The sequence below is a fragment of the Bufo gargarizans genome, chromosome 2 (genome assembly GCF_014858855.1).
Source record: "Bufo gargarizans isolate SCDJY-AF-19 chromosome 2, ASM1485885v1, whole genome shotgun sequence".
NCBI classification, from domain to species: domain Eukaryota; kingdom Metazoa; phylum Chordata; class Amphibia; order Anura; family Bufonidae; genus Bufo; species Bufo gargarizans.
In genome coordinates, this window is record NC_058081.1 from 570,937,581 (window position 1) to 570,956,470 (window position 18,890).

Consider the following 18,890-nt stretch of genomic DNA (forward strand, 5'->3'; position numbering starts at 1 on the left):
CCATCAATTAGAAAATCTTGGACAACCCCTTGCAGTGCTGCATGCGGTTTATCACTAATTGCAGTGATTGCAGCACTAAGCAGTAATTCCCATGTGGTAATCATGGCTCAGGTGAACGCATATGGGCCATTGATCATGTCCCAGCTAAATATATTTTTAAAGGCTCAAAAAATAAAGTTTTCAAACAAAATACCTATGATTCCCCGTACTAGTTACATTTACCCTAGTATGAATACTAAAATAATGTGTATCTCAGAGGTGCAGCCTCAAAGTAACACCAGCAATTGTAAGGCTGCATTAGGTTCCGTCACCTTGCTCAGGATCGTGACCTGCTGAGCAATCCTTTACTAATCCTCTGCCAGATATGATTTATCGGTGCAGGGTCATCAGTTTCATAGCTAATGTTCGGTAACTTCTATAACACTGCCAATTACAGTCTCCCTCCCTATGTCTAGATAACAATTTATCAGAACACATGCCTACTTCACAGTGTCCCTCCAGTCATTATGAATATTGCATAAATCATCAGAAAGAAGCTTCATAGAGTAGTCCTAAGGGCTCATGCACACGACCGTATGTATTTTGCGGTCCGCATAAAATACGGATGACATCCATGTGCATTCTGTATTTTGCGGAACAGAACAGCTGGCCCTTCATAGAACTGTACTATCCTTGTCCGTAATGCGGAATAATAGGACATGTTCTACTCTTTTGTGGAACGGACATTCGGAAACGGAATGCACAGGGAGTAACTTTGTTTTTTTTTGTGAATGGTTCCACATACGGTCTGCAAAAAAAAAAACGCAACGGACACGGAAATAAAATATGTTTGTGTGCATGAGCCCTAATTTGACGTTAAAATGGATTTGCCCGGCTCTAGAAGATTTCCATCTGGCTCATATAAGTCCCAAGTCTATCACATTCATATTACCGATTGCAGACATTTGACCCCTCAGATGCTGTGGCCAAATGTGACTGCAGCATCTAAGAGGTGAAAAACCCGGGAGCTTGCGCTCCTAGGACTGGACTGTCTCTTCCATGTGGCGATCGGGGGAGCAGTTGTTTGAAATTGAAAGCCCTGGTCTCGCTCAATGGCTTTCAGAGTTGTAGTTCCTATGGAGCCCTGCGGGTGGTAGAGCTGCATAAGAACATAGCAATAGAGCATTGAACTGTTTTATCTATTGCAGAAACAATTTAATGATTGCTTCTTACAGTCACCAGGGGTGACTTAAAAAATGTAAAATGAAAGTAAAAAAAAAGGCTTTAAAATATAAATAAATATAAAAATTCCTCCCACTTTTCCCAGAATAAAAAAATAAATGAACAATCAAAAAAATTAACATTACAGGCATCGCCGCATCCAAAGGTGGCTGTACTATTAAAATACAAAAATATTTATGTCATACAGCAAATAGTGTAATAGGATTCATCTCTCCCAAAAAATTTAATAAAAAGTGATCAAAAAGTCATAGACACCCCAAAATGGTATCAATAAAAACTGCAGATCGTCCCACAAAAAATAAGCCCTCACACAGATTTATAGACATAACTATAAAAAACTTTATAGCAATAAAAAATAGGAAAATGTGTGTTTCAAATTTTTCTAGTTTTTTTTCAGGATTAATTCACAAGAATAAATACACAAATGTGGTATCACTGTAATTGCACTGACCCAGAGAACAAGGGTAAACTATGGCATGGTAAACTATGTGTGTTTTTTTTTTTCGAATTCCACCCCATTTGGAATTTTTTTCAGCTTCCCACTATATATAATATGCAATATTAAATGGTGCTATTAGAAAGTAAAAAAGGCTCAGGGAGAGCCAAGAATAAAAAATGAAAACGCAAAAATGGAGAATCGAATGGAAAGGAAGTGGTTAATTGCTGATAAAGCAGTTACATAGGATGATGCACATGTGGCAAGAAGAAGGGTAAAGTGTAGCTTTTATCTGCCCGTTTTATGGCGTCCAACTATCGAGCTTTCTATTTATAACTTACTCAGAAATTGGAATTACTATTTATAGGTATGTAAATTAATTAAGACCATAAATGTGAACTGAGCTACAAATATTGCTTCGATTAAAGTGTAAACCAGCAGCTTATTGAACATCGTCCATGAGATTAAAAATCCATTATTCAGCTCCACCTGATCGCTTCTATTTGCTTCCTTAAGGCCCCCTTCACGTGATGCAGATGCATTCAGGGAAAATCGTGCGAGTAGGCACCCAATTTCAGTCAGTTTTGACTGCGATTGCGTTCCGTTGTTCAGTTTTTTCCACGCGAGTGCAATGCGTTTTTGCACGCGCGGGAGAAAAAACTGAATGTGGTACCCATACCCGAACCCGGACTTCTTCACTGAAGTTCGTGTTTGGGTTTGGTGTTTATAACATGGTTTAATACAGAATGCAAAGTCCACTGTCAATTGAAGGTTAAAAAATAATAAAAACATTACTCACCTCATCCACTTGATCACGCAGCCGGGATCCTCTTCTTTGTTCTTCTTTAAGGACCTGCAAAAGGACCTTCACTGACGTCAGCGCAGGTCCTGCTGAATGAAGATAGAATGAAGGACCTTCTATCTTCATTCAGCAGGACCTGCGCTGACATCACCGCGCTTACCACATGGTGAGCACGATGACGTCAGCAAAGGTCCATTTGCAGGTCCTTCAAGAAGAACAAAGAAGATGATCCCGGCTGCGCGATCAAGTGGATGAGGTGAGTAATGTTTTTATTATTTTTTACCCCTCATTTGACATTGAACTTTGCATTCTGTATTAAAGAAGGCTATTATTTTCCATTATAACACTTGGTAATCCTTCTCTACAGTCCAATGGGCTATGAGATGGGCTTTTCAGGCTACCGATTGCACAGAACATTGGGAAGCCCATCACAACATACTCTTTCAGTAGTATTACACGCCAGCCAAATGACATACTATATACCCAACTGCTTCAGACAGATGTTGGAGGGTATGAGGAATCAAATGCACAATCTCTCACATTTTTTGGTCAGGAATGCTTATCACTCTATATTGGAATGAGATTGCACAATTGGTTAAAGAAATAAATTGTTCCAACCCTTACTTCAGAACTAACTTTACTGCTGATGGCCATTGGCCTAATTAGTTTTGTAAAGTGATAGCGCATCCATAGGTCACGGTCAAGATGCTGATTGCTGAACATTTAAAAAACAAGTGATTAAGGGTACTTTCACACAAGCATTAAAGTTTTACGGTATTGAGTTCCATCACAGGGGCTCAATACCGGAAAAAAATGATTAGTTTTATCCTAATGCATTATGAATGTAGAGCAATCCGTTCAGTATGCATCAGGATGTCTTCAGTTCAGTCTCTCTTACGGCATTTGGCTGGAGAAAATACCACAGCATGCTGCGGTATTTTCTCAGTCTGAAATTCTGGAACACTTGCCGTAATGCCAGATCCGGAATTATTTTCCATTGAAATGCATTGATGCCGGATCCGGCACCAAGTGTTCCGGCAAAACTGATCCGGTTTTCCGTTCTGCGCATGCGTAGACCTTTAAAAATGCAAAAAAATAAATATATAAAATACCGGATCCGTTTTTCCGGATGACACCGGAGAGACGGATCCGGTGTTTCAATGCATTTGTTAGACGGATCCACATCCGGATCCGTCCACAAATGATATCCGTTTGCACACGGATTTCGAGATCCAGCAGGCAGTTCCAGCAACGGAACTACCTGCCGGATCGTCACAATGCAAGCGGACCCGAACGCCTCCGTCCAGCCCTGATGCAGTCTGAATGGAGCGGATCCGCTCAGACTGCATCAGTCTGGCGGCGTTCAGCCTCCGCTCCGCTCGCCTCCGCACGGACAGGCGGACAGCTGAACGCTGCTTGCAGCGTTCAGCTGTCCGCTTTGCCGTGCGGAGGCGAGCGGATCCGTTCAGACTTACAGGGTAAGTCAATGGGAACGGATCCGCTTGAAGATGTCACCATATGGCTTAATCTTCAAGCGGATCCGTCCCCCATTGACTTTACATTGAAAGTCTGAACGGATCCGCTCAGGCTACTTTCACACTTAGAATTTTTTCTAAGTTATTAATGCAGACGGATCCGTACTGAACGGAGCCTCCGTCTGCATTAATATGATCGGATCCGTTCAGAACGGATCCGATCGAATGCTAGTGTGAAAGTAGCCTTAAAGGGCATTGTGTCTCAAATGGCACAAGCTAGGCACAATATATCGGGCACTGAAATGCCATATCTGTGGAAAAAATTTTGCACCATTTACTGTGAATTAATTTTTGAAAAACACCTGTGAGGTCAAAAAGCCACCTATACCCCTTGGTAAATACTGTGAGGGGTGTGGTTTCTAAAATGGAGTCAGTTCTTGGGAGATTCTTTTTTTTATTTAACCTCAGAGCCTCTGCAGTCAACCAGCCCTGTATAAATCACCAAACTAGGCTTCAAATGCGCATGGTGTTCTTTCTCTTCTAAGCCCTGTGGTGTGCCCATACAGAAGTTTATGACCATATTTGGGGTGTTGTCATATTCAGGAGAAAATGGGTAGCAAATTACGGGGTGCTTTTTCTCATGTTACCCCTGTGAAAATGAAAAATTTGGAGCTAAAACATTTTATTGGAAGAAATGAAATTTTTAATTTTCACTGTGTTTCTAAATTCTGTGTAATCCCTGTGGGGTCAGAGTGCTCAATACACCCCTTACTAAATTCCTTGAGGGTTGTAGTTTCTAGTTTTGGAGGTTTCCACTGAGGGGGTATCTCAGGGTCTCTTCAAATACAACATGGCACCCAAAAAAAATGTCAGCAAAATCGCCCTCTAAAAATTAGATGGAGCTCCTTCCTTTCTGACCCCTGCCATGTGTCCAGTTTACGATCACATACTGGATGTTTCTGTAAGCTGCAGAATCAGGTCTAAGAAATATTGAGATTTATTTTGCTGTTAACCCTTGCTATGTAACAGGAAAAATGGATTAACATTGAAAATGAGCAAAAACAAATTCAATTTTGACGTTTCCTCACCTTTTTCCTTTAATTCTTGTGAAACACCTCAAGGGTCAACAAAGTTTGTAACTTTAGTTTTGAGGGTTGTAGCTTCTAAAATGGGGTAATTTATGGATAGTTTCTAATATGTAAGCTCCTCAAAAACACTTTATAACTGAATTGGTGATTGAAAAAAATGATTTTGGAAGTTTTCTTTAAAATTTTGAAAATTGCTTCTAAAATCCTAAGCCTTTTAACACTCTATAAAAATAAAATAATGCTTATAAAATGATGACATATGGGAATTGTTGGCTGATAATTATTTTATGAGGTATTACTATCAGTCTTAAAAGTAGAGAAATTCAAATTTAGAAAATTGTGAATTTTTCCAAATTTTCAGTAAATTTTGAATTCTTTAGAAATAAAGAGAGAAATTTTGAACCACATTTTCCTCTAGCATGAACTACAATCTATCATGAGAAAAAAATCTCAGAATTTGTTAGATCAGTAAAACCATTCCAAAGTTATTACCACATAAAGTTACACATGTCACATTTGCAACAAAAAAAAAAACTGGACAGGAAGGTGATAACTGGCCTGGGGTAGTAGGGGTTAATAGTACACACAAATATATGAAGCTTTGTTATGATCTACTTCTTCTCCTTTCTTTGACTCCTGAACTTATCGCCCCTCAATTCACTGCCAAAATCCGTCTTGAGAGACAAGACAGACTATTAACCCACTGTGCAATTAAAGTACATGCTACCCATAGAAATCTACGGAAAGGGGAGGAGGAAGACACAGAAAGACGCTGTTGAATGTTCTAGTAACCTAGCTCCCCCCACTGCTGGATTCACAGCTACTCTGCTCAGTAATGCTGTATAATGTCCTCCATGCTGCCTCTGTTTTCGAGGGTGGCACTCTCCCTGCACTCAGTTCTGACTGTGTAGTGACCACCCTGACAAGAGCACTGCCACCCTTGAAAATTAGGCTCTATTGTTTCACTATTAGACCCTTGTGTAGTGTACGTCTCAATGCACTTCCCTCTATATCAGGGGACTTAGTGTACATGTGTGACAGTAAATCTGGATGTCATCCATACTGTACTATTGATAATTGCATCTTGATGTAGCACTAATGGTATGTAGATTGGCTATTAATGTGTTACAAAGCAGATGTGAATCTGCTGTGCCACTAGAACAGATATGGCTTGGATCTACTCCTAAGGGCATTATCTAAGTGTTCAAATGACTGCTGACCCATGGAGGACAAGTAACAGCAGTGAGGAGCACCAAGGGATCAGGCAAAACCATAAACAGAGACAGACCGAGGTCAGGGCATGCAGAGTTTGTGCAATCTAATAAACAGTCTGTGGTCAGGGTGGGCAGCTCAGGGTCAGAACAGTGATCAGGCAGATGTCAGGTCAAGCAGCGAAGGGTCAGATTTGGGAACCAGGCAGAAGTTGGTACACAGGCAAACAAGTGAAGAACAACATACCTTAGCAGGACACTAGCAGACTAGAACCTATTGCTCAGGCACCTTCCCAAATAGCAGACTAGAACCTATTGCTCAGGCACCCTCCCAAAGGAGAATGTGCCTTAAGTACCCCAAGATGGCCAGCCATTGGTTGTTGAAGATTAAGGTGCATGTGCACTGGCCCTTTAATAGATGGGGGAGTGCATGCATGCACCCTATGGACAGCAAGGAGAAGTGCCAGCAGAAAGCAGGCCTGCAGCATGCAAGAGGGGAGCTACTTCGGTGACCAGGACGTTGGACTACAGGAGAGGGGAGCGGGTTAGTAGCGCAGTGGGCATTATTATTGCTATTAACTATTATTTGCATTAACTGCGAATTACATTCATTATGTGAAAGGCAAGTAAACAAATCTCAGCTGGGAACCCTAGTTAAGGGGTGCTGAAAAACAGTGGAAAATGAACTAGTGAGTATATTGCTTCTTTTACTATTTGATCATATTCAGTGATAAATTCATTATGTGCACCTCCGCCTTTTTCTACGCATCCGATCATTCTATCTACTTTGGCAGGAGCTGCCTGACACTTGTTGCTATGATTCAGCTTATTATCTACTATTATCTCTAAGTCCTTGTCCATTTCAGTTGTTTTATCCATATTTATTCCACTTAATATGTAATGTTGACGACCGTTATCATACCCTGAAGGTTATGTCCACCTTTGAACACTGGTCTGCAGTTTACTTATAGATTGATTGTGCATAAAGTTGAGTAACTCTGGAAATACATGATATTACCATATCGTGTACAGATCCCGAGGTACAGCTTCTGTTATACTCCAGAGCTGTATTCAGAAGTCTGTCCTTTTCGTATGAAAGAATTGATGAGCTTTTCAACAGACAGATCCCTAACAGCTAAGCTGAACTCTTATGAGGCAGGGGGTGATTTAATTGTTCCTGGTAAAGAACAATGACATGTAAAGACTATACTTTCCACAATGCAGATCGCGATAACATGCTCTATGCAGAGATTGATCCAACAAGTCAATAGTTGTTGGCCAAATGCTCACCTCGCCTGACAGCTATTCCATCTGATTCCCCCATACACACGCTCAGCTAGGCAAAGCATGCATGTGTTGGAAAAAGTCACTGCCAGACACATTTGGCAGTGACTTATTTCCTGACAGAACAAAAGGAATGTGTGTTAAAATTCAGCTTGTTCAATCCTACTTTCCATAATGTAATGTGCATGGGGGGCCTTAAAGGGGTATTTTAATTACATTAATTTACACCCTATCTACAGGATCGGGATAACTGTTAGATCAGTGGGACCATCACCAATCACAAGAATGGTGCCCCGTACCCTTTGCAGCCCCTGGACTGAACGGAGCGGATGGTGTGGCATGGGTGTGGCCGATTGAGTCATTTTTACGGGAATTCTGCAGACAGCTGAGCGCTGTACCACGCTCATGCCCAACCAGCCGCTAATTTCTTTGCAGAGGGCTGCACAGGGTATGGTGATCTCATCCTTGTGATCAATGAGGGTCCCAGCGGTAGGACCCCTACAGGATAGGGAATAACTATGTAACAGGAATACCCCTTTAACAAAGGTCCTCATCTAACAAAGGCCCTCCTGATCTAATCCCTCTTAGCGCATACCTAAGGTATTCCAAGGCTTCACTATGAAAAATAAAATGTAAAAATCCTGATTTGGGATTTTAAAAAAAGCTATAAAGTTCAGTAAAGTAATTTGTTAAAAAATATACACATAAAAAAGAATGCATAAACAAAACTATAAAACCCCTCGTTAACATTCATCATACATAGAAGGCGGGTGACTGCTGGGTTATACAGCAGACACCTGACGACACTGTTGATGATTGGAGACAACTCCGGCCGTAGACATTTAACCCCTCAGATGCCATGGTGAATTGCAACCACGGCATCTCAGCGACCATTATGCCATTCAGTTGCTGCAGCAGCCTTACTATTCAGCCGTGCCTCGGGCAGGGCTTAGGAACATCGTCATTCAGACTTCTAAATCCGCACAGCAGGTCAATTTCCACATAGATAAAATTTGTCAAATCTCATACACTTTGCTGGTATTGTATTGTGTTATGATTTTTCTGCATGAAAATCCACATGGAGAAACCACGTGTAATCCGGAGTAGGTAGCCTTGGAGGGGTTGTCTCACTTGGAACAATGGTAGTTATGTACAATATAAGCCCATAATAAACAATTTACTAATATACTTTGTGCTTCAAAACTGCCTCCTCTCCTAGATAATCCTCATCTTGTAGCCCGTTGTCAGGGGTTACGACCACCACTGCAATCTGGTAGCGGTGGCCGCGTCTGCACATTGTGAAGTACAGCGCTGGCTTGTATGGTGGCCGGGATCACGGGAGCGAGCTTTCAAAGCTGCTCATGCGCACTAGCTCCCTTCTGTCCCGGCCACCTCCTATGTACTGTGTTGAACAGCTCCCGATAATGTCAGAAGCCTGGGAGTCGTTCCAAGAAAAAACAGCTCCAGGCATGGGGTGAACTACTACATGTTCGGAATCCAGGCTGTCATCTGACGGCTTTTAACTTTGTAATATAGTGTGCCCTTGTACTCTCAGGTGAGCGAGCTTGGCACAGGCAAGCTGTGGGCATAGTTACCGCGCTCCCTGTGCCATCAATCCAATGAAGTGTAACGGCTGTGCTCATATTACAAGGTGAGACAACCCCTTTAAGGTTATGTTGCAGCTCTCAGGAGTTGTGTGCAGCTTTCAGGAAAAATAAAGTACACTTACCTCTATGCATACAGCTCACGTATGTAATCCCGGTAGCACGGGTACAATTTTAGGAGCATGTAAAGACACATAGGGGAACATGTATGAAACAGAAATACACCTAAATTAGGCGTATTCCTGGCGCAGATTGCAGCGCAAAGGTCCTTCTCCTCGCTCACGTCAGGTCTAAAAAAGTGGTTTACTATTTTCTACGCCTGTTTTTTTCATAGAAAATTGTCTAAATCAGGGATGCTCAACCTGCGGTCCTGTTGTAAAACTACAACTCCCACCATGCCCTGCTGTAGGCTGATAGATGTAGGCTGTTCAGGCATGCTGAGAGTTGTAGTTTTGCAACAGCTAGAAGGCCGCAGGTTGAGCATGCCTGGTCTAAATGTAAGACCGCTCAGAAGCTGTCCTACATTTAGAAGCAGAGCTGGATCTGCTAAAGTTTTGTAGAGACCTGGATCTCATCCCAGGAGGATCCACCGCCAGGTATAGGGTTGATTAAAACGGGCATCTAAAACGCCGGTCTTAATCCTTTTTACAAATCTATTGCCCAGTGAAATTCGCCATAAGACCTATCCAAATACCCAGAGGATCAGGTAAAAGGGGCTGTCCAGGCAATACATATTAAACATACTGATCTCCAGCCACTATCATTCCGATGCTTCTCTGGTAACCCAGTGGTCTCTACTTCTAGGTGGGTCTGCCATGCAGGAAATGCCTGCTCAGCCGTTCAAGTCAAGGGAATAGAGAAATGAGTATGCTTTTTTAAAGTTTTTCTTAACAATCTGAGGACAACACTTTTAAAGGGAACCTGTCACATTGAACTTGATGATTGAGCTGCAAACAGCCTGTTATAGAGCAGGAGGAGCTGAGCTGATTAATATATAGTTTTATGGGAAAAGATTCAGTAAATCTAATATTTCATTCATTTACATTCCTGCTCATTATGGGCTTTGAAGTCCAGCAGGCGGTCCTATCAGTGATTGACAGCCGTCCCTCTATGGCTGTGTATACAGAGAGAGCTGTCAATCACTGATAGGACCGCCCCCTGGACTTCAAAGCCCTGAATGAGCAGGAATGTAAATGAATGAAATATCAGATTTACTGAATCTATTCCTATAAAACGATATATCCTCCTGTTGTATATTATGCCACATGCAGATTGGACTGCATTTCATGGTGACAGGTTCCCTTTAACAGCGCCCTGTCCATACTCACATTAGTCCTGTGTAATTTATACACAACTGTGTTTTTCCTAATCATGCTAGTTTGCATATCCACCTACATACACACCCATAGTCCAGTCCTACAGTACACTGATGGGACTCCATGCTCCTGGACCATTATTGAGAGGTGTACGGTAGCTTGAAGATCTTGGGGCTTAATGCAAAATGTATAACAGGGCCCCCCACCTATTAAGTGCAAATCCTAATTCTGATCTCCAGGCCTTTCGCAGCTGCTGCCTCTGCACCCCCTATCGATTTGCCCTCGATTTCATTGTCTCGCTCCTTTAGGCTAGGACTACATAGCGACGTGCCTCAGAAAAGTTGCGCGACATTTAGTCAATGGTGTTGCACTGCAATATGCGACATGCTACGACAAGTTAGATTTTTGCGCGACTGTCCCGTCACAGTCGCATCATGTCGCAGTGCGACACCATTGACTATCATTACGAAAAATGTTGCATGTCGCCGTGTAGCTGCATACTTTTTTGTCGCGCACCTCGCCTTATACTAGCAGTGGTTGTCTGATCTTCATGTGGGAATGAGATTCAGTAGCAGGATGCAGATATTTTGTGTGCTTGTTTTGTCATTTTTAGTGTTCAGTCTCATGTCTGCTGCTTATACACTCATCAAAGCTGTTATAGATAAAATCACCATTACCATTACTTTAGTCACAAGTGGTAATATAGCTGCAATTATTGGCAATATGGTCTCCGCCCGCAATTATACTATCTAGTAATCAGCTACCTTAAGTGCAGGAGGGGGAATCGTCATTTTTATTGCATGACTCAGGTCTCACAACAGAGAAAAAGCTTTAGGACATGTAATGATAATGCGGTTTACACACTATGTATATGTAAGCAAGAATATGTAAGTCATTGGCCATACTAATAAAAGTGACCATAAAAAAGATTTACAACAACACAAAGCCAATAAGACACATTCATTACTTCTGAAAAGGCTACATGCGCACGACACAGTTGGTTTTCTCTGCGTCCGTTCAGTTTTTTTTGGGCTGATTGGATGGTTACCCATGCATTTCTATGTAGCCGTTAAATTTGCGGTGTAGTCAACCATTTCTTTTCCGCGTCCGCTGTCCGTGTTTCCCGTCTGCAAAAAAAGTATCGCATGTCCTATTCTTGAACGCCATAAATGTTTTGCGGACCCATTGAAGTCAACGGAAGCCATCCATATGTCATCCGCATCCGTTTTTTTTTTTGCGGATGGTTGCTGGGAAACCTGTATATATTACATTTAAAGAATTACAGCCTTCAGGTTTTTTTTTTGTGGACTGCACGGAAACACAACTTACAAACGGAATGGCTGTGGATGTAAAAAAAACAGGAACACGGATCCGCTATTTTGTAGCCTAAGTTCTATTTTGGATCGTAATGTATACTTGACCAGAGAACCGCTCTGCCATTTTCATAGAATAAATAATGTTCTGGTCACATTGGATCTATTTTTAGGGGAGTCTGTCAGCAGTTTTCACCCTGCAGAACTGCTAACAGCACTTGGTGTTAAAATGCCCCCATTGTCTGATAGGTGCGGGTCCCTACCTTAACCCTGCTTTCACACGTGAGCGTTTCTCAAACGCGCGTTTTACGCACGTTTTTGTCGCGCGTTTTTATGCGCGTTTTATGTAATAGTAAACGCGCGTTTGACGCGCGTTTGTGTGATTGACTGCAGTGTCCTATGGCCAGAAACGCACGTCAAAACGCCCCAAAGAAGCTCAAGAACTTGATTATGCGTCGGGCGTTTTACAGCGCGATCGTACGCGCTGTAAAACGCCCAGGTGAGAACCATTCCCATAGGGAAGCATTGGTTTTCATGTGTTGAGCGTTTTACAGCGCGTTTGAACGCGCTGTAAAACGCTCAGGTGTGAACTTAGGGTAACAGTCTGACAATGGCAGCACTGATTGGATAGAGTCAGACTGTGCAGGTACACCCCCCCCCCCCAACTGGTTACCTCCCCTCTGTACCCTTACTGCAGCCTGCTAGTAATTCACTCATAACTTCTAGTAGAAATAATAATGGAATAGCACAACATAGAGCCATAAGAGCAGATGCTCCAGAATTCTTATTACATGGGGAATGCATGAAGCTATTAAAACAGGCATGTCAGGAGAGGTGACAGGTCCTCTTTAATATAATACAATATAATTAACAAACTATATTTAACCCTGAATGTAGGCCTAGAAAACAGACTAAAATCATTGCTGGCTACATAAGAGGGGTTTTACAGGACTAAAATATTGATGGCTTATCCTCAGGACAGGTCATCAATATCTGATTAGTGGGGGTCCGAGTCCTGACACTCTGCCGACCAGCTGTTTGAAGAGGGCAGTGACGTCATGTTCACTGGTCCCATGGCCTAGGCGCATGGTAATGGGACTCATATAGATCTATCAAAATAATATAAAAAAGTTATGGCTCTCAAAAACTAATTTTCTTTTAGTTATTTTTTTGTAGAAGTAGTAAAACAAAACATAAATATGGTATCGCTGTAGATGTGACATTATTTATACCACACTGAACGTCGTAATAAAATAATATATGAAAAAAATTAAGAAAACGTAATCAATGAATTCTATGTACCCTAAAAGGATGCCATTGAAAAATACAACTCGTCCTACAAAAAAACGCCCTCATACAGCTACATTGACGGAATATAAAACAAATGATGGCAAATCCCTCACTGGTGTGCCTATTTCTCTAAAGAATCAAATATCAGTAGTAGTCAATTGAATAATTATTAAAGGGGTTTTCTGGTACTTTTATATTGATGGCCTGCTCGATCTGATCACCCCGCACCATCGCCAATGAGCTGATCTGAGGTAGCTCCATTCATTGTATAGTGGATGGAGTTAGTTACTACACCGCTGCTCCTGTTCACTTCAATGGACTTCAATCAGCTCTGTCCACTACACAAAATCGAGTCCAACGCAGGGTGCGAGATGTCAGACCTCAGGAGAGATCATCAATATGAGACGGGTGGGGGTCTGACTTCTGGCACCCCTGCCGATCAGCTGTTTGGAAAGAATGCACCGACGAGCAGGTGTAATTGCAGCACCTCTGTCCCATTCATACTAACTGTTCCTTCCCATTGAAGTGAATGGGACAGAGCAGCTGTAAACAGTAAAGAGAATGCAGCACTTCTGGCAGAGAACAGCCTGCCGGAGCTCTCTGCGTGCCCGCCAGCCTCATTGACTATTATATGCTGGGGTTTGGCCGGACAAAAACCGTCGCGTGCAGTGTTAGAACTTGTATGATGGATTTCCCACATTATTGGGAGTATCGTTTTTGGTTTAGGCTACAAGGAACAATTTTTCATGTAAAAATTATTTCATAACAAATGTCCTTTTATGTAAAAGTGCAGCTCAGTCTTTTCAGTAATGAGCTATTACAAACCCGCGGCTCGCGAACCGCATGCAGCTCCTCGCACCTTCATTTGCGGCTCTCAGAGAAGCGCGCTCTCCTCTACATATGTGGCGCGCAGGGGAGTGGGCCAGGGATGTCGAAGGTATCGACATATTAGCAGCACAGGGGAGAAGGAAGAAGAAAGCAGTCTCCCCCCCGCTGCGACCAATGAGAATGCAGAGGGGAAGAGGAGGGGAGGGGCTGTGGCCACTGCCACCAATGAAGTTAACTCGCTCATTTATTCAAATACAGAAGGCGGGTGCTGGCTGCAGAATAATATAGCCCGCACCCGAGATTCGCACCCGAGGGGTTAACTGCCGGGGACAGCAGCGCCGTCATAGAGGTCAGGTGTCGGCTATGTGATTCTGCCGGAACCCGCCTCCTGTATCTGTATTAAAGCTTAATTGTCATTGGTGGCGCAGTGCACCCCCCCCTCCCCCCCTTAATACATGGAGGCCGGGGCTCTGACCTGACGCTGTGCACGGCAGGTCACTGTGGAGAGGGCGCCACAGTCTTCAGAGCAGCGGCAGCCAAGGTAGGATAAGCCTCCTACACAGTTTTATTTTATTAAAGTACTGACATGGGAGTAGTATGAGCTCAGATAAGACCCCCAAATCCTGAGACCCACAACATTAGCCTTCCCAGTGCTCACATAAGACATAAAAAATCAGACACCCCATGCTCACATCTCCCCTATGTCAAATCCCCCCCCCCCCCAGCACATGATCTCAGAATGGGGGTGGGGGTGTCATCTGAGCATGGGGCGGTCATCTAAAAATGGGGCGGTCATCTGAGAATGGGGCGGTCATCTGAGAATGGGGCGGTCATCTGAGCATGGGCGGTCATCTGAGCATGGGGTGGTCATCTGAGCATAGGGCAGTCATCTGAGCAGGGGGCGGTCATCTGAGCATGGGACAGTCATCTGAGCATGGGCGTTCATCTGAGCATGGGCGGTCATCTGAGCATGGTGGGGCGGTCATCTGAGCATGGGACGGTCATCTGAGCATGGGCGGTCATCTGAGCATGGGCGGTCATCTGAGCATGGGCGTTCATCTGAGCATGGGGCGGTCATCTGTGCATGGGGTGTCATCTGAGCATAGGGCGGTCATGAGCGGTCATCTGAGCATGGGCGGTCATCTGAGCATAAGGGTGTCATCTGTGCATGGGGTGTCATCTGAGCATGGGCGGTCATCTGAGCATAATGGTGTCATCTGTGCATAAGGGTGTCCTCTGAGCATGGGCGGTCATCTGAGCATAAGGCGGTCATCTGGACATAAAGGTGTCATCTGGGCATGGGCGGTCATCTGAGCATAAAGGTGTCATTTGAGAAATCTTGAAACACATTGTGAAAAACAAAGATTGCCAGAAGTCTCACTAAAGCTGTCTACACTACAGGTAGGAAAGGTGGTTTAAATGCACTTTTAAATGTTTGATAACTCAATTGCAGTACTACTGTTGTGTGCACACAAATTTGTGTAAACGGATAGCTTGTGGCTCTTGGCAGTCATAAGATTTTTTTTTTCTGGCTCTATCTGTCTGTAAGGTTGGCCACCCCTGAGCTATTAGGACATCGGCTTCGTTGAAGGAAGTGGTTATTATAGAACTCCACCCTGCAGAGAAATGTGGCAGTTTTATAAAAGTAACCTACAAATAAAATATAGTTCCAATTCTGCTGGGTGTTCATTAGAAAAAGTGTGTCAGACATATTTCTAATATCTTAGCTGAGCTCCTCTACAGTGGGACTATTTTTCATACATCAAGTTATAGGCAGGAATTCCTGAGAGATCGCATTTTGAAAGCTAGCAGAATTGTGAATGCAGCTCTGGAGTCTACTGCAGGCTGTAACTTATAATCAGTACAAGATAAGCAACAACATTTGCTTAAGGCCGAATGCACACGGCCGTGTTTGCGGCCGAGAACGGGCTGTGAAAACCCTGCCGGGATTCCTGCTGACTGCTGAAGCGCACGGCGTCATGGGTTGCTATGACGCCGTGCGCTTCATGCAGCGGCTCCTGTACAGTAATACACTATACTAGTGTATTACTGTCCAGCAGCGGCTGCATGAAGCGCACGGCGTCATAGCAACCCATGACGCCGTGCGCTTCAGCAGTCAGCAGGAATCCCGGCAGGGTTTTCACGGCCCGCACTCGGCCGCGGAACACGGCCGTGTGCATTCGCCCTAAAGCTGTTTTCATACTATTCTCTTTTCATCTCGCTATTATACTGTTAAAGGGGTTGTTCCACGAAAAATATTCTACAGTTTTCAAACCAGCACCTGGATCTTAATACTTTTGTGATTGCATGTGATAAAAAAAATTCTATAGCCACTGAGTTATTCGATTCAATTTATATGTATAGCGCCACCTGCTGTTTTTTTTTCTTATTTCTTTGTCCGTCTCATTAAGATGGTCGCACATGCTCAGTTTCATCTTTCAACTGCCTCCTGAGCTGTGATAGGGAGAGAGTTGTAGCAGAAAGGACGAGCCCCCTGAGCTGTCAATTTGATATAAATCTAGCAAAGCATTGAATGGGGAGATCTCTGGACCCATGCAAGGTACAGGGCTGGTTCTACCTTTGTTAGAAAGAGATTGTCATGTACTATATGATGTCTGGCTTTCTTTTTTTGCGTTAATCATGGGATAATCCATTTTATTATGTGGCAGATTTATAATCTCCCTGTGCCTCTTTTTTGGTGTAAAAAAGTTGCAAACCTTGTGTTTGCAAAGTTTTAATCGTCACTTTGAGCAAATTTTGTCGCAAGTGGAATTTCTGCACTGCCATTGCTACTTTCTGTAGCGGGATGTGGTGAGGGCAGAGACTGGGTGGGGACAGCGGGTCCACCACATTTATCTTCATTTGCGCCAGTAAGCCTTGTCATAAATTAGTTGCATGCTCCAGCAGCGCTGAGATTTCAAAGACCACCGTAAAATGCAGGTCTTTGTTAGATCTCCCCCTTTGAGCTTTAGTTAGGTCTTTTTTTGTGGTAGGAGGAGCAGCATGCATTTATTTATGTCCAGAGACCAGGGATTGCACAGCTGTTTCACCACCTATAGCAGTTTTTGCTTCCAAATAGATTGGAGGGGTCAGACATAATGTTTTTACAGTGACTTTAAGGCCTCCTGCACACGACCGTATCCATTTTGTGGTCCACAAATCGTAAAATTGTATAATAAGGATGCGGTCCGTGTGCATCCTGCAATTTCGCGGGACCCACTGTGAATGCACAAGAATAGGATAGGTTCTATAATTTGCGGCCCGGCTGCACAGATGCGGAAAGCACACAGATGCGGACATCCATGTGCTGTTTGTTTTTTTTTGTTTTGTTTTTTACAAACCCCGTGTGTGATCCACAAAATATGTTTCGGACACTTACCAAAAATACGATCTTGTGCATGAGCCCTAAAGGTCCCTTTACACAGGACAACTGAGCAGATGATTGCCGGAAAGGAAGTGTTCCTTCCTGGCAATCGCCTGCTTGTCAGTGAAGGAGACTGCTGCATTCATTGGGTAATCGGCGGCACCTTTACATCGCCAGAGAATCGCTAACGCCCATTCCTATGAACGCTTGTTAGCGATTATCGGTCGAGAATCAGCCTGTGGAATGCGGCCTTGAGGCTGAGCTCAGATAAAATAAATGCAGTGCAAATCATGTGCCATGTGCACCAAAAACTTGTGTAATTTCATTAGTAAATCTGCCCTGGTGTGTGAAGGCATCCTGAAAGAAGGAAATGGATAAAAACATATCCTTTTGCAGTGGATTTGCACCAATCAGCTCTGACCCATAGTTTAGAAAAGAATAATTAACAAGGTGACTTATTATAGGGCAATTGTTGGGCCGATTATCGGGAAAGAATGTTAGTATGAACGCCCATTCCCAATAATCGCCCCCTGTAAAGGTGCCACAGATTTGCGGACACCTAAATCATTGTTTCTGGGCAAGCAGATCATGCTTTGTAGAAACAATCTGTATGGAGACAAGCAATAGCATTAGCGATCACTTATCGCTCTCCTCCCCAATACAGTGGAGAAGATCCCTGCATGTAAATGCAGCTCTTTACCTCCACTGATGAGCAGGCATTACTAAGAAAGGAATGGTTCCTTCCTAAAAAATTGCTGGCTCGGTCTTTGCGTCTAAGGGTGCCTTTAGTCTTAGCTTAGTCTTAGGCTGAGGCTACATAGCGACATGTGTCACGTGACCACTTATCAAGCAACAAAAAAAGGGTAGAACTACACGGTGACACGTTTTGTGATGATGGTCAATGGTGTTGCAATGTGACTTGGATGGATTTTTTGCAATTGTCATGTCGCAGTGTATCACATTGACTATCATTACAAAATATTTTGCGTGACTTTTCAACAACAAGAAGGGACCTGTACCCTAAAGCTGGATTTACACACTCCAACCAGCAGCCGATTATTGGGAAGAAAGCGTTCCTTCCCTAAAGCCGGCTGCTCGTTAAGCTGTGGTGAAGCGCTGCATTTACATGCAGGGATCACCTCCACAGTATGAGGACGGGCGAGGGCTGCTGCTATTGCGCGTCCTCATACAGCTGCATTGTTTCCGGGAAGTAGATCTGCTGCCAGACACGATCATTTGGGTATTTACATTATTGATTATTTTACCAGATCATTCAGCGAGTGATCTGCGGCGCATTTACACGGAAAGATTATTGGGAACGAGTGTTCGTAGGAACATTTGTTCCCGATAATCAGACCGTGTAAACCCAGCATTATCTCTTAGCTTATCTCCCCAAGAACAAAAATGATTGGGCAGTTGAATTTCAATCTCCCTCACATCTACCATCAGGTGAGAGTTGGGAGGCTATATACACATAAGATGATCAGCTGCAGGGGTGTAGCTAGAATTGACCGGGACCCACAGCAAATTTTTGAATGGGCCCCTCTTCAGCAACTTCCTCACAATCCCCTTCTCCCATGCAACTCTCACTCTTGTGGCTAGTCAAAATCGCTCTCAGACAAGGCCCGGCAGCCAGTCCGCCCGTTTCCTACAGTGTC